A 15,572-nucleotide genomic window follows, 5' to 3' on the forward strand; every position below is an offset into this window, starting at 1 on the left:
AAGACTTTGATGGCATGATTTTACTGGGCCCCAGTCCAGAGTAAGTCCCACAACCCTGATTCATCACTCCTGAGGCCGTTTAACAAGCTAGAAATTGGTTCTGTCTCCATTTTTTTCCGTTCTCAGGTCCGTGGCCCAGAGAGGTTTTTCTCTTGGACAAATACAGTGCTACACTTCCACAGCCTCTCTTTCTCTTCCTTTTGTCCCTCCACAGAAGAGGATCCCCCCCACCAGAGCCTATGCCACACATTTTATCTCTCCCAGTTTGCAATCCCACACCTATGGCCCACCAAGTTGTCCCCGTGGGCCCCTGGAGATGTTTCTGTCACTCTGCAGCCCAGATTCCTGGAATTCTAATACTCAGTATTGCTGTGTTTGAGGGACGAGGGAACTTCAGGCCTCCTTCTTCTCCACTATGATGACTCCTCCCTCCACTGCATTTAGAAGATGAATAAGGAGGGGCGCCTGAGTGGCTCGGTCGGTTAAGCGTCCGACTTCAGCTCAGGTCATGATCTCACAGTGCGTGAGTTCGAGCCCCGCGTCGGGCTCTGTGCTGACAGCTCAGAGCCCGGAGCCCGCTTCGGATTCTGTGCCTCCCTCTGTCGGCCCCTCCACTGCTTGCACTCTGTGTCTCGCATTGTCTCAAAAATAAACATTAAAAAAAGTCTTTAGAAGATGAACAAGGAGTAGCAAAAAGCAAAGTCAAAGAACTGCTAACGTATCTTTTGTTGATACAACTCTCATAAAAATATAAAATGAACACATGGCAAAAATCTATCTAACTCATAAGTTAACAAGGAAACCAGTGTTGCTACCGATTCTAAGAATTCAAAGAACGATACAGACATAAGCTATCAGATGGCCAGGTCACCCGACTCCACACTTCGCATTGCAGCTCAGATGAATGTTGTCCACAGCCGTGCAAATTACGTCCAGGGGAGATTCAAGTGCTCACTGCCTATGGATATCAACCAGTTTTTCCACGTTTGTATCGATTAAGCAAGTTTATTTAGCACCACCAATGGACGTGAAACCTGACCCGCCCACCTGATACCACACACAAAAATCAAGTCTAATTAAGACGATAGATGAAAATGTGAAGCTTAAGAAGAGCCCGGGTGGCTTGGTCGGTTGAGCATCGGACTCTTGATTTCAGCTCAGGTCCTGATCTCACAGTTCATGGGACGGAGCCCCGAATCCGGCTCTGCACTGCACGCAGGGCCTACGTGGGATTCTCTCTCTCCTTCTCTCTGCCCTTCCCCTGCTTGAGTGCTCTCTAAGTAAATAAACTTAAAAAAAAAGTAAAAGATAAAACAATAACATTTCTAGAAGGTATTCACAGCCTTGGAGAGGGAAAAGCCGCTTTGGCAAAGCAGCCAAAGCACCAACCCTCAAGGAAGACCACTGAATTAGTCTCCACTGAAGTTGACAACCAGTGTTCATCCGGAGATGCAATCAGGAAAGCAGAAAGGGCAGCCACAGGACAGAAGACGGTATTTGCAATAACACAACTGACAAAGAACCTCAGTCACAAGAGGATTCCATCCCTCCAAACCAGTAAGAAAAAGATAATTCATTAGGAAAAAAAAAAAAAATGGGCAGGTTTCATGAATGAGCAACTTACAAGAGTATAACCAAATGGCTGATAAGCAGGAAGGCCTGGGTGGCTCAGTCGATTAGGCGTCTGACTTCAGCTCACGTCACGATCTCACAGCTCCTAAGTGTGAGTTCGAGGCCTACGTCGGGCTCTGTGCTGACAGCCTGGAGCCTGCTTCAGATTCTGTGTCTCTGTCCCTCTGTTTTTCCCCGCTTATGCGCTCCCTCTCTCTCTCTCTCTCTCTCCACCCCTCCCCCTCAAAAATAAACATTAAAAAAAAAAAATCAAATGACTGGTAAGTATATAAAAAGACATGCACTCATTATTCATAAGAACACATAAATTAAAACCACAATAAAATACCACTACACAATTATTAGAGTGGCAAAAATTTAAAAAGCTGTTAACACTACCAACTGTTGGCAAGAACATAGAGCAAATGGTACAGTGCTTGTTGCGTGGGACAAAATCACATTTTATAAAGACATCTGACCCTCTCTGCCACGTTAACCACACGCATACCCGATGACCCAGCAACTCTACTCCTAAACACATACCTACCAAAAGGCATGTTCCAGAGCGTCCACAGTACTGTCATTCACAAGAGTCAAAAACAGATGAGTCCCACTGCCCATCTGCTGCGGAATTGGTGAGCCGTGTGTGTTTACACATGGAGCGCATACACTGGTGACAAATAACTGAGCTATGACAACATGTAGCAACACGGGTGGATCACACAACCACAAGTTGAGTGAAAGAAGCTAGAAACACAAATGTAGCAAAGGAACAAAACGGAATAACAGAAATTAGTAGAAGGACACACAGGAAACCGTAGGATATTTGTAAGATGGGCTAGAATAAGCGGATGAAACAGAATGGGGTATAACACATAAACAGAACATGGACACATTTGCACACTATTGTTTGAAGAAAGCAGAATGCAGAGCAAAGCACATCCACTGATACCATTTAAATGAAGTTTTAAATTTTTTTTTTTCAACGTTTATTTATTTTTGGGACAGAGAGAGACAGAGCATGAACGGGGGAGGGGCAGAGAGAGAGGGAGACACAGAATCGGAAACAGGCTCCAGGCTCCGAGCCATCAGCCCAGAGCCCGACGCGGGGCTCGAACTCACGGACCGCGAGATCGTGACCTGGCTGAAGTCGGACACTTGACCGACTGCGCCACCCAGGCGCCCCTAAATGAAGTTTTAAAACTACACACAGAACAGGATACTTCCCTCACGACCTTGTAACATGAGACTACTTAATCAGACCACATGTTTTTATGTATTACCACACACGGGAGACAAAGAAGTAGAAAATATATTTTAAAAAAAACAAACCTACACCACGTGGCCTTTGGAGCTCAGTTCTTTGGGTACGAACCCAAGGAGCAGTGCCAGCACGAATAAAGTTGCTTTCTGGAAAGAAAAGCCTCAGTGTCCTGACTGTCTGTGCGAGAATCCCACCACAGGGTGCCCGGGTGGCTCAGTCAGTTGAGTGTCTGATTTTGGTTCAGGTCATAATTTGACGGTTCATGAGTTCGAGCCCCGCATCAGGCTCTGTGCTGACCTACCAGAGGCTGGAGCCTGCTTCAGATTCTGTGTCTCCCTCTCTCTTTCTGTGCCTCCCCTGCTCATGCTCTGTCTCTCTCTCGAAATAAACATTAAATTAAAAAAATTTTTTTCAGGGGTGCCTGGGTGGCGCAGTCGGTTAAGCGTCCGACTTCAGCCAGGTCACAATCTTGCGGTCCGTGAGTTCGAGCCCCGCGTCAGGCTCTGGGCTGATGGCTCGGAGCCTGGAGCCTGTTTCCGATTCTGTGTCTCCCTCTCTCTCTGCCCCTCCCCCGTTCATGCTCTGTCTCTCTCTGTCCCAGAAAATAAATAAATGTTAAAAAAAAAAAAATTAAAAAAAAAAATTTTTTTCAGTCAAAATGAAGATGGAGTTAGTGGGGAAGGCAAAGGTGATAGGACAGCGACAGGCAAAGTTTTAGCTCTGTTATATATTTTATTTCTGTTTGAAACACTGAAAGTGTTGCTCTGTTTGGCACAAATGTAAAAGTGCGCTTGTTCTACCAAAACTGGATACATGGCTAACCACTTAAATAGAAGAATAAGTAATAATGAAAAATAAAGGAGAGAGCCAGGAAAAGGATGGGGTGGGGGAGGGGAGAGGAATCGGAGGGAGGGAGGGAGGGAGGGAGGGAGGGAGGGAGGGAGACCAAGGGAGATGAAAACTAAAAGCAGTAGTACAGAATGTTAGCAGCTAATAATTCTGGGTAGTGAGAAAACACCATTATATGAAAAAGGAAATTTTCAACTTTTAACGTTTCCCAGCTCCTGGGCCCAGGGAAGCTGTGCTCTAACATTTACCAGAGTCCAAATGACTCAGCAAAACCTCAAAGCATGGGCTCTATTTCTGCTCAGAGCACAGGTTGTAGATCTGCTTCCTTAAAGAATAATAATAAACAAAAATAAAGCATTCCAAATATAAAGCTAAAAAACCACCCACACGAACCTCCCTGGTTCCCATAAGATTAAAGTGGTACAGCCTTTCACATACTGAAAACCTAAGATAAAGTCTGTACCTTTCTGAAATGTCCTTCCTCATGATGATTTGTAACTCTTTGTGTAAAACCAAACAAAACATATAGAACCCTACACCAAATGTTCCCTGGAGCATACTCTTTGTGAAGATTGTGTATCCCAGGAAGCTGTCCTAACTTGGGCTCGAATAAAACTCTTCCCCACTCTTTAAAAAATTTTTAAAAAGGTTTGTTTATTGTGCATCAATATATATTATTCTCTCATTTCTTTTCAATTTTATTTTCAAAAACAAGAAAAGAAAAATAAGGTTATATAAAAAGATGTACCAGGCAAATTCTCATAAAAAACACAGCTGGAGTAGCTTTGTTAGTATCAGATAATTACAGTGCAAGGTAGGGACCAATAACAGTAACATTGTATATGGTAACAATACTACCCCCAACAAACTGCTATAGACAAAAACTTTGATGCTTCTCACAACATAGCTCTGAAAAGTATAAAGCAGATTAGGGGAGGAAAAACAAGTTCACAGTTATAGTTAGGGAGAAAAAGTCCTCTCTTGAGAAAACTATAGCTCAAGGTAACAAAGGACAAAGAGGTTCTGAACACAAGTTCACAAGGTTGATCAAGTGCACACATAAGCTCCTACAAACACACTCTGAACTTTGCACCCAGAGAATACAGCTTTCGTTTAAGCACATTTACAAATATTGACCAAGCCATGGGGGGTGGAGCGGGGGCTGGGGGGAACGTTCAGAGAACTACAGTTGACCCTTTAACAATCTGAGTTTGAACCCTAGGGGTCCACTTGTACTTGGGATTTTTTTAAGGGTTCACATCAAAAGCCACAGGCATTTATTTACAACTACCCACTCCAGTCTTCACGGATCTAATGGAAGGTACACCCGCTGCCCCCTGAGTACCCAGGAAGGGAGGATATATGTCAGCAGCCCCTAAGAACCCTGGGTCCGGGCAGGGCTGCAGGTGCCTCCAAGTGGAGCACCTATGTTTGTGGGAGAAGACAAAGCTGAAGGGGGCATTTTCACAGAACTTTATAAGCTTCTTTCAAAAGTCACATGGAGGGGCGCCTGGGTGGCTGAGTCGGTTAAGCCTCCGACTTCAGCTCAGGTCATGATCTCATGGTTCATGAGTTTGAGCCCCATGTCGGGCTCTGTGCTGACAGCTCAGAGCCTGGAACCTGCTGTGGATTCTGTGTTTCCCTCTCTCCTGCCCCCCCCCCCCCACCTTGCTCTCTCTCTCAAAAATAAACATTTAAAAAATTTAATAATTTTTTCCCCTCCACATTGGGAGTTTCACAAACACTTATCAAAAAAAAAAAAAAAAACAGCCAAAAAGATGGATTATTTTAACATCAAAATTAAAAGTACTATGTAACTGGAACACCTGGGTCACGCAGTCCATTAAGCGTCTGACTCTTGCTTTTGGCTAAGGTCATGATCTTGTTACAGGAAGGTGGGAGGACGCTGGTCCTTCACGGAGACGAAGAATGAATCTTGTGGACAACAGAGACTACAGCGATAGCGTTTACTGAGGGAAGTATAAAGCTCTCAAGAGTGAGGGGGCGTCCCGACTGGGTAGCCACTGAGGAATTTTGTCCCTGACTTTTTATTGGGACCTTATCACAAAGTTTGTGAGACTCCATGCATGCAACATAGCCCAGGCAGGTGTGGGATGTGATTATCCTTTTTTTTCCCCCCAAACCTCAAAGCTTCTTCCGCCTCTGCTTGCAGCTGCAGGCTGCCTCCCTGAAAGTTCCTGATCTCTCCCTAATGTTGTTCACCTCTTCCCTAGTTCAACCTCACAGTTCATGAGTTCGAGCCCTACATCAGGCTCCATGCTGACAGTGCAGAGCCTGCTTGGGATTTTCTCTCTCTCTCTCTCTCTCTCTGCCCCTCCTGTGTTCTCTCTCTCTCTCAAAATAAATAAACTTTTTAAAAAAGAAAGAAAAATACTATGGACAAAAGGAAGACAAAGGAAAGAAAAAGACAAGTGTTCAAGAACCCGTCCGTGTTCATCTGGTCAAACAGATCCCCCAATGCATCCCACAAACCCATACAAAGATGAGCAACCTGACAGAGAAGTGAGGAAAAACTAGGACCATGCAATTCCCCTGGAAAACCCAACCATCTAACAAATCCCTGACAAGATGCTATCTTTAACAGTCATCACAGAAGTGTAAAATCAAAAAAGTGATGAGCCATTTTTCTTTACTCCTCGGAGTGGCAAAAATTGAGACGTGAGAAAATTCTGGCAATGGTGTCAGGAAGCTAGGGACTCCGGTGGCAGGATAAATTTGTGCAGCCACTTCAGGAAACAAATGAACTTCAGGGCCGGCCATCCCCGCCCCCTGCCTCCCACACCTGCCAGCGTCAGTCCAGGCGTAGCTACGGATCTCTGTTCTGGCTGCCAGGTGTGAGAAGAAGCCACAGCATAGGCTTTGAGGAACGGAAGCACCTGGCGTTCCCTTTGACCTCACTTATTTCCCTCTTCTTGCCTGTAAGGACACCTAGAAATACCGCACCTTCTCAGCAAGAATTGTCAGAACGAAGGCCTAACAGTGTGGAAAGATGGCACCTGGTCCCTGATGTCACACCTTAGACCTGCTGACTTCTGGACTCTGCAACAGGAGAACAAACCCGTTTTTTCAGCTACTCTGAGGTTTTTAAGTTTATTTATTTAAGAGCGAGAGCACATGTGAGTAGGGGAGAGGCAGAGAGAGAGAGAGAGAGAGAGAGAGAGAGAGAGAGAGAGAGAGAGAGAGAGAGAAAGCGAGCGCACGCAGGAGAGAATCCCAAGCAGGCTCCGTGCTGTCAGTGCAGGAGCCCGGGGCTCAAACTCATGAACTCCAAGATCATGACCTGAGCCTAAATGAAGAGTTGAATTAAAAAAAAATTTTTTTATGTTTATTTTTGAGAAAGAGACACACAGAGGGGAGCAGGGGAAGGTCAGAGACAGAGGAAGACAGAGAATCCGAAGCAGTCTTGAACCCACGAACCATGAGATCCATGACCCGGGCCGAAGTCGGACGTTCAACTGACTAAGCCACCCAGGTGCCCCTGAAGTAATTTTTGAAATGAGCAGCGAAGTGCACGTCTGACACAGTAGAATGTATTAACATTACCAGTTGCACTTCTGGGTGTCTACCGTCGAGACTCATTTGGAGATGTGCCTAAGAGCATTCACAGCTGTGCGGTTTGATAAACTGGCCACGTGGAAAACTGAGTAAGTATCACTAAGGCCATGGCTATGGCAGCAGGGTAGTGTTTGTGCACCATGAATGCTATGCCGGTCCTAAAAACAATCAGGTATAGCGTTTTCATTTGATGGTCATAAATAAGACCCATTCCATGCCACCATGGTATCCAGAAATCTACATCGATGTCAATGGTCTGTAAAACAAAGACAAGCTGATATGCTGAAGCCTCTACCTTGGAGCCTGGTTACACCCCAAAGTGTGTACCCAGGGTGGGGCGCAGAAAGGCAATCTCGGTGTTTGACCTCCCAGCTCCCATACCTCTCCCTGTGAGTCATGCTGGCGACTTCGGCAGGGAGGCGGGAGAGGTAGATATAGCACAAGCACAGGTAGGGAGTGAAGTTCTGATGAGATAGAGACCAAGAGCACTTCCCACACCTGGGGAGAGGCTGGGGCAGCCTTTCCATCTGCTCTGAACACTTCCATCCCTACGGCACTGGCCCGAGCAGGACTTGGTTTATCATTTCCCGAGTCTGCGATGGTGGAATCACTGATGTAATAACCATCATATCAAGAAGGACAATGCATCGTTTGAAGGTATTATTGACCCTGCTACTAATGTAGTGATGGGCCAACAATGAGAATTACCTATACTCAGGCAGTGCAGATGGCTTTTCAGGTTTTGAGAAAATGAATAGTAAAACAATACATTTCACAAACGTTTTTGGAATCATGTTGTTCTATTTACTGAAATACCAAGTTCCAGTTGAATTCACTGAAATGTTTTCCTTGTTGCTTGAATCCTAGAGTATTTTGCAAAATAGTTTGTTTTACTGCATTCCCAAGGTTGATACTGGAATTTTTTCAAGTGTATCACTGGGCTGCATAATTTGTACCAATATTTACTGAAATACTTATTTTTCTACATGCACAAAGGCTACTGGCAGAGGAATTTTTTCAAACGTATTATGGTTTGCTACATGACCAGTTTTTAAAAATATTTTTAACGTTTATTTATTTTTGAGACAGAGAAAGAAAGAGAGAGTCGGGAAGGGGCAGAGAGAGAAAGAGAGACACAGAATCCGAAGCAGGCTCTAGGCTCTGAGCTGTCAGCACAGAGCCCGACGCGGGGTTCAAACTCACAAACCGCGAGATCATGACCTGAGCTAAAGTTCGACGCTCAACCAAATGAGCCACCCAGGCGCCCCCTGACTTGACCAATTTTTACTGAGATGCACTTTATTTTGCCTGTAGTGTAGAGGAATTCCTTCAAATAGACTTTACATCATGGCTGTCTTTTTTAATTCCCAGTACTCAGTGAAATACAGTGCCGGTGTTAGCTTTTATACTCCCACATGTCAGATTACCTTCTCTTCCACCAGTATATGTGTTTTGCAGCAAGCTATATCAAAGGATCACTGACAAACACATATACATAAAATTTCCTCCAGCCAGGTAATTTTATACTAGAATTTCTCAAGATTGGCAGAATATTGCTGCATACTCAGAATTTAGGATTTCTGACCAGATTCTACTATATGTGTGCAAAATGATTTTTTTCCCTTTAAAACCACTTCACAATAACTTCTAATACCTATATTATGGGGGAAATACTTAATCCTTTATATGATTTTAATGTCATATACAGAGTGACCTTTTCATTTATTGTACAAAATGGGACGTATTTGAAAGTGAAAGAGGGCACTATTAAAAATGAGGCTAAGGCTACAGGCATAAACTTGGAGCTGTCCTGGCCAAACTGTGACATGTAGTTATCATATAATATGCCAGCACACCTATGTCAGGAAATAAGGAATGTATACTGTTTCATAAGAAACACAAAAAACCGAAGGAAATCTGGGGCATGAGACTGTGGTAGGGTCCCCTGCTAACGAGGGGGGGAGGGGGAAAACCCCACCTCAAGGCAGCCTGGCTATACTTGTACATGACGGCATCTCTCACGACCTTGCAACATGAGACCACTTAATCAGACTGCATGTTTGTGTGTTACCATATATGGGAGACAAAGAAATAGAAAACAGGGGTGCCTGGGTGGCGCAGTCGGTTAAGCGTCCGACTTCAGCCAGGTCACGATCTCGCGGTCCGGGAGTTCGAGCCCCGAGTCAGGCTCTGGGCTGATGGCTCAGAGCCTGGAGCCTGTTTCCGATTCTGTGTCTCCCTCTCTCTCTGCCCCTCCCCCGTTCATGCTCTGTCTCTCTCTGTCCCAAAAATAAATAAACATTGAAAAAAAAAATTAAAAAAAAAAAAGAAATAGAAAACAGATATATATATATAAAAAAAAAAAAACTATGCCACATGGTGTTCAAGGCTCCGTTCTTTGGGTACGAACCCAACTGAGCAGGGCCGGCACAGATGAAGTTACTTCCTGGAAGTAAAAGCCTCGGTGTCAGGACTCTGTGCGACCATCCGGCTACAAGACCACAGTACGGAGAAAAATGAATACTAGAGCCCTATTTCCTACACCAATCTACACACATACAGAATCTGGGCTACGTTGGTAAAAGGGTTCTTTGCCTTTACCTGCAGTGTTTTGAATTTTTACAAGGAAAATGTATTGATGTGTTATTTGTACAGTTATGTTTAAAACTAAAAAGTGAATGTATTCCGAGGGTATAAAGAGGTTGATCGATACCCATTTTGAGTTGGCTTTTCGGCCTGCAGACACCATTGTGTCTGTTTAAATACAACAAAAGGTTAATTAACTTGAGAAATAAATACATAAATACATAAATACATAAATAAATAAATAAATAAATAAATAAATCGAAATGTAAAGCAGACAGGCAACTGACTACCATTTTTTTTCTCTAGCATAGTGTAATCTCCTCTCCAGCTTCAAAAAAAAAAAAAAGCCTCCAAACGTTAGAGCTCAAAAGGTCACTGGATTGAGGCGTTTAAAGCCACAGTAAACAAACTAGCACAGGTTAATTAGGCGGGAATCAATGAAACATTTTCACTCCTACCTTCCTTATCTGAACATGCAGCTTTCATTCACACCCCAGTCCTGCCTGGCTAATTACTTACTGAGCATTCCGAGTGAATGCCTCCGACTCAACCAGCACTTTGTATCTGTTCCTGCACACCACCAGCTGCCTCCCCCAGCAGAATAGCTATTAATTAAGCATCTATGTGCACAGTGCTTTGCAGGTTACACAAGTGCCTCCGTGCCACTTCATGGACACAAGCTGCTCTGTGAGTAAGGAAGGCTATCTCTCCGCTTTGCAGAGGAGCGGCACATCGGTTCAAAGTCACGCTGCGAAAGAAAGGCTGATCCCGCCTAAGGCAGCGCACGTGAATGCATAGGTCCCTTGAGCATTGAGGGACCATGAACATCCGCCACCAGATAATTATTTTCTGCTTGGGCCAACGGTCTAAGATCTTTCCAGGGCTTAGAGAAACCTCCACTCCGAAGGGCTGTGAAAACAGTTCACCTTTCTTTGGGAGAATTTAAACGCCAAAGGGTAGCTCAACAAGTTGGACTTTGCATTTTCCTAACTTTGGCAGGTTGTTATTTGGCTCCTGCTCTGTACCCAGAATGATGTAAGAGACTGCAGGTGAGGCAAATGTCCATCAGCAGAGGGTAATACTTGGGCTCTGCTCCTAAGACATCGATTCGGGGAGAGGAGATTAGCACATTGCAGGAGTACCCATGCCAGGATACGATTAGGTGCAAAAACAAATCAACTATCCTTGGAAGATGTTCTATAAAAGTTATTACAGCTCTAATTTGCCATCCTCCTTAACTTACCCTCCCACACACATATATATCCAGCCCCACCACACTTGCATTAATAGGGTAAAATAATGCTTTGCTTGTTGATGTAACTTACTACAAGTTGGTGCAGCACAAATCCCTATGTACAGTGAAGTGGGTTTTGCAACAACTAAATTCATATTTTAATTGCATATAGTGTCTGCGTGATGCTTAGCCCTGAATGCATGCCATGCTGAAATAAAGCCACTGCAGACAAGGCAGTCAAGACTTTGGTATCCAGATTCAAGTGGACCCGTCTCAAATCCCAGCTTTGGCACTTCCAGGATGAATGGCTTTGGATGATCTTGGGCGAGAGACGCCATCTCTCTAAACCTCCGTAACCTCACATGTGAATGGGAGCTAATAAATGCACCTCCTTTCAAAAGTCATTGAGAAAACGAAATGAGGTTAAATACATAGAGCCTTATAGGAGGTAAATGGTCAACAGTAATCACAATGAACTATTAAGAATGACTGTCTTTGAGTAACTTAGTTAACAAGGGTGGCAGGTTAATATCCATCATTTCCCCAGTGTTGGACACACCTAAAAGCACAATCCCCTATGGAAGTTACTTGACCACAACTCAGCGGGGGTGTTGTAACTGCCCCAGCAACACAGCAAACAACTCCTCTTCAAAGCTCAGCAGCACTTTAAACCTCTATTAGCTGCTCAGGACACCAGCACGCAGGGGATGGTTAAGGGCAGGCAACGACTCATTCTCATAACAAAATTTAAAAATATGTATTAGTAAGTAAGGATTTCACTTTTAGGTCTGTAATAAGACTCCCCTGGAAGAATGGAGGAAGACACATCTAGAATATTTGCCAGGATTAAAATCCTACATATTGGGGCGCCTGGGTGGTTCAGTTGGCTAAGCGTCTGACTCTTGACTTTGGCTCAGGCCATGATCTTGCAGTTTGTGGGTTCAAGCCCCATATGGAGCTCGGTGCTGACAGCATGGAGCATGCTTGGGATTCTGTCTTCCTCTCTCTCTGCCCTTCCCCCCCCCCCCCCCCCCCCCCGCCTTTCTCTCTTTCTCTCACAATAAATAAAATTAGTTTTTTAAAAAAGTTTTTTAAAGTCCTACATATTAGTAATGAAGAATTTAATTACTTGCATGCTTCAACCAGCTTGTTAAAAATAAGCATTGCAAATTACCACAAATACCCCTTGTTGGCTGAAAGTTACTTGCCCGGGTTACTTCACTGCATGTACTTTCTTTGTAGTGAACTAGATTTCACCTCAGCCATAATTACTTGATTCCAGTAACAAAGCTATCTTTCCTGGTATGCACTAGTTCTAAAATACAGAAGGGTAACATCTTATGAACTTGTACAGCTTCGAAATGCCATGGTCTGGGGGCGCCTGGCTGGCTCAGTTGGTGGAGTGTGACTCTTGATTTCACGGTTGTGAGCCAAGCCCCATGATGGGTGTAGAGACTGCTTAAATATAAAACCTTCGAAAGAAAGAAAAAGAAAAGAAAAGAAAGGCCACGATCTGAATGACTCCATTTCTGGTTAGATTTTCAATTGCAAACGGCCGTTTTGTGCTAAAAGATCAGGTAACCAGGCCCAACCACACGGGTTACAAAACAAGCCCTTTGGCCAAAAGCAGCAGGTTCCAGGTGGGCTCAAGTCAGCGCTGAGATGTGCCACCACTTGTCTGTCAACAAATAACACCTGTGCCTGCAGAAAGTGGGTGGAGGGAGGTCACCTGAATCTAAAGACGTTCTGTGACTCCCATCTCCTTGATGAACTCAGCAGAGGTGTGCTGAGCCTGGGCCGGGGCTGAGCACTGGAAGGGGAAGAGCACAGAGGATTCGGGAGCCTCTCACTTAGCATCTTGGGAAGGGAGCACGTGCTTGGCATCAGGCAGCATTTTTTACCTCCTGTGCGAAGACCAGAAACACTGGGACTGCCGATTCCCAGCCCCACTGGGAGGGGTTCCGAGTCTGCGTGTCATTTTTATCGAAGTATACACAACAGAGTTCCAAAATCGAGGATTTTACATACACACACACAGCGAAGTGATGACGATCCCCTCACACAGTTACCTTGCTGATGAGAGCACCTGAAATAAATCTGGGGCTCTGATACAGCCCATGAGGGCTGCGCTTAATAGTCCTGCATTGAATCCTGGCATCTGTGTTTTTAGCTTGGGCCTCCCGTGTTCTTTTCGGGGAGGGCTGGGGGCCACAGGTTTACAAGGGACGACTGGGGTAGCACAGTTGTCACCTCAAATGAGGTCACTGGGCTGATAAATGCATTCAGCCAATCAATAAGCATTTACTGGGCAGGTGAAGGGGCTGTGCGGTGTGCTCTGGATAAGAGGTTGACAACACAGGGGCGCCTGGGGGGCTCAGTGGGTTAAGCATCCGACTTGGGCTCAGGTCATGATCTCACAGTCCGTGAGTTCGAGCCCCACATCACGCTCTGTGCTGACAGCTCAGAGCCTGGAGCCTGTTTCAGATTCTGTGTCTCCCTCTCTGCCCCTCCCCCACTCATGCTCGCTCTCTTTTTCTCAAAAGTAAACAAACATAAAAAAAAAAAGAGCTTGACAGCACGTGGTCCCTACCCTCACGGGACGCGTAAGTTCTGGGGAACACATCACTTTGTCAAACAATCTTCTTACACAACAATAAAGTCCTAAAGATGAGTCCAGCCCAGATGGGCAGGATTCTATGAAAGGACATCAGTCGGACTTTGGAAGAAGAGCTCCAGCGAATGTTCAGTTCTCTGGGGGCTTTTTAGTATATGTGCTGCCGAAGCGAGCACATCTCTGGGGGCTTTTTAAAAGCATGCTCCCCTCACCACCACCTGCCCCATAAGGCAGAAGGCACGCAGGTGAGTGGAGAGTGAGCGCCTTTGGACACCAGAGAGTGTATTCACCTGTGCCAAGACCTTTCCAATGCACGGAGAAAAACCCAACTCAAAAAAGCTTTAAGAGAAGAAAATGTACTGAGACTCACACGACATGACGATCCAGGACTTCTCTTTCTCCATTTCTGGGCTCTGCTGTACCTAACTGACAGCGGCAGCCAGGAGCCCAAACAGTATCATCAGAGCTCAGTCTGTGCTTCGGGGTGGGAGAGGCCGCAGCAGCTCAAGAACCCAACCGGCAACTGAAGCAACCCCGGCAGAGGAATTTCCGGGAGCAGCTCGAGGAGAAAAGTTGAAGACAGGATGCTAATTGGCCCACTTCGACCAATGACTGTGGGCAAAAGGATGGCGGCCTTTTGATTGGTCGGGTCCAATTGATTGGGGAGGTCAGCGCCTTGGAGGGTTGGGGATGGGTTTCTCATCAAAAAGGGGAGTGGGCGTCATTCTCCAAAGTAAGGGATGCTAGCAAACAGGGACTGTTTTATTTTATTTTTAATGTTTATTTACTTTTGTGAGAGAGAGAGCACACAAGCACATGCAAGGGAGGGGCAGAGAGAGAGGGAGACACAGAACCTGAAGCAGGCTCCAAGCTCCGAGCTGTCAGCACAGAGGCCAACACAGGGCTCGAACTCACGAACTGTGAGATCATGACCTGAGCCGAAGTTGGATGCTTAACCGACCGAGCCAATCAGGGCCCCAAACGGGAACAATTTTAATAAGACACGAAGTGCTTGGTGCCGGCTGCCGAGGCCGGCTCACACGGGGACCATTAACCCCAGAGTGCACAATTGGGTGGGAGCCAGAAGTAGAATTACGCCGGCTTGTCAGGCTGGGGGATTCGGAAAGCGATACAAGGTAGGAGGTGCCCCAACAGTTGTCGGTAAATCAATCTACAGCAGAACAGTACTGGCTTTCTTATAGTCACTGTGTGAGGTGACTTAGGAAAGTAAACCCCTAGGCCTCCTCTGTAGACTCAAGAAATACAATAGCCTGGGTCATCTGGTGCCAGCATTAGTCATCTGGCCCTCAGGACCGTGCTATTCATAACATGGCACCCTCTGACATCCATGATTAGAACAGCACCTATGAAAGCAAGTATTTCAACAGGCTCTTCTTCCTTTCTTGCAGATGTAGGCAGTTTTGCATTACCTTTGGTTTCCACTGTGGCGCTCTGTGTCACATGGTGAGACCCCCCCCACCCCCACCCCCAAAACGGGCTCTCAGATAACCGCCCACCTAGCCCTGGGAAGCAGCGCTTAGGGTGGCTCACCCCAGTGGGGTGGTGAATGCCCGGGTGTCTAGAAGCAGACCCGTGTGCACAAGGAGAAACACCGCTCCGGAGTTGATGCGGATTTGGGGATTCGATCCACAGGTGAGGGAAGGTGAGGGCAGCTGGGAACCATGAACTAACGGAATTCCTTGACTGCGGTGTCCCCTGACCTTAGAAAGGACGAAAGCTGCCTTTCAGAAAACAGGCCCGAGTTCTTTAAAGTGGTCAGTTTTCAGCTGAGACGTGAAAGGAACACAAATGACTTTCCGCTCTGCCCACAGGCGGCC

At 45.7% G+C, this 15,572-nt stretch overlaps 1 long non-coding RNA gene across 1 annotated transcript in view; it reads right to left on the minus strand.

Annotated features, from left to right (window-relative positions):
* Positions 1–14,501, minus strand: part of LOC123382356 — a 58,473-nt gene extending 43,972 nt beyond the window's left edge. The window contains exon 1 of the long non-coding RNA XR_006590619.1: positions 14,105–14,501. This is a non-coding gene — a long non-coding RNA (uncharacterized LOC123382356). The remainder of the gene's footprint in view (positions 1–14,104) is intronic.
* Between the last annotated feature and the right edge of the window lie 1,071 nt (positions 14,502–15,572).

The sequence above is a fragment of the Felis catus genome, chromosome E2 (assembly GCF_018350175.1).
Source record: "Felis catus isolate Fca126 chromosome E2, F.catus_Fca126_mat1.0, whole genome shotgun sequence".
Taxonomy (NCBI): Eukaryota; Metazoa; Chordata; class Mammalia; order Carnivora; family Felidae; genus Felis; species Felis catus.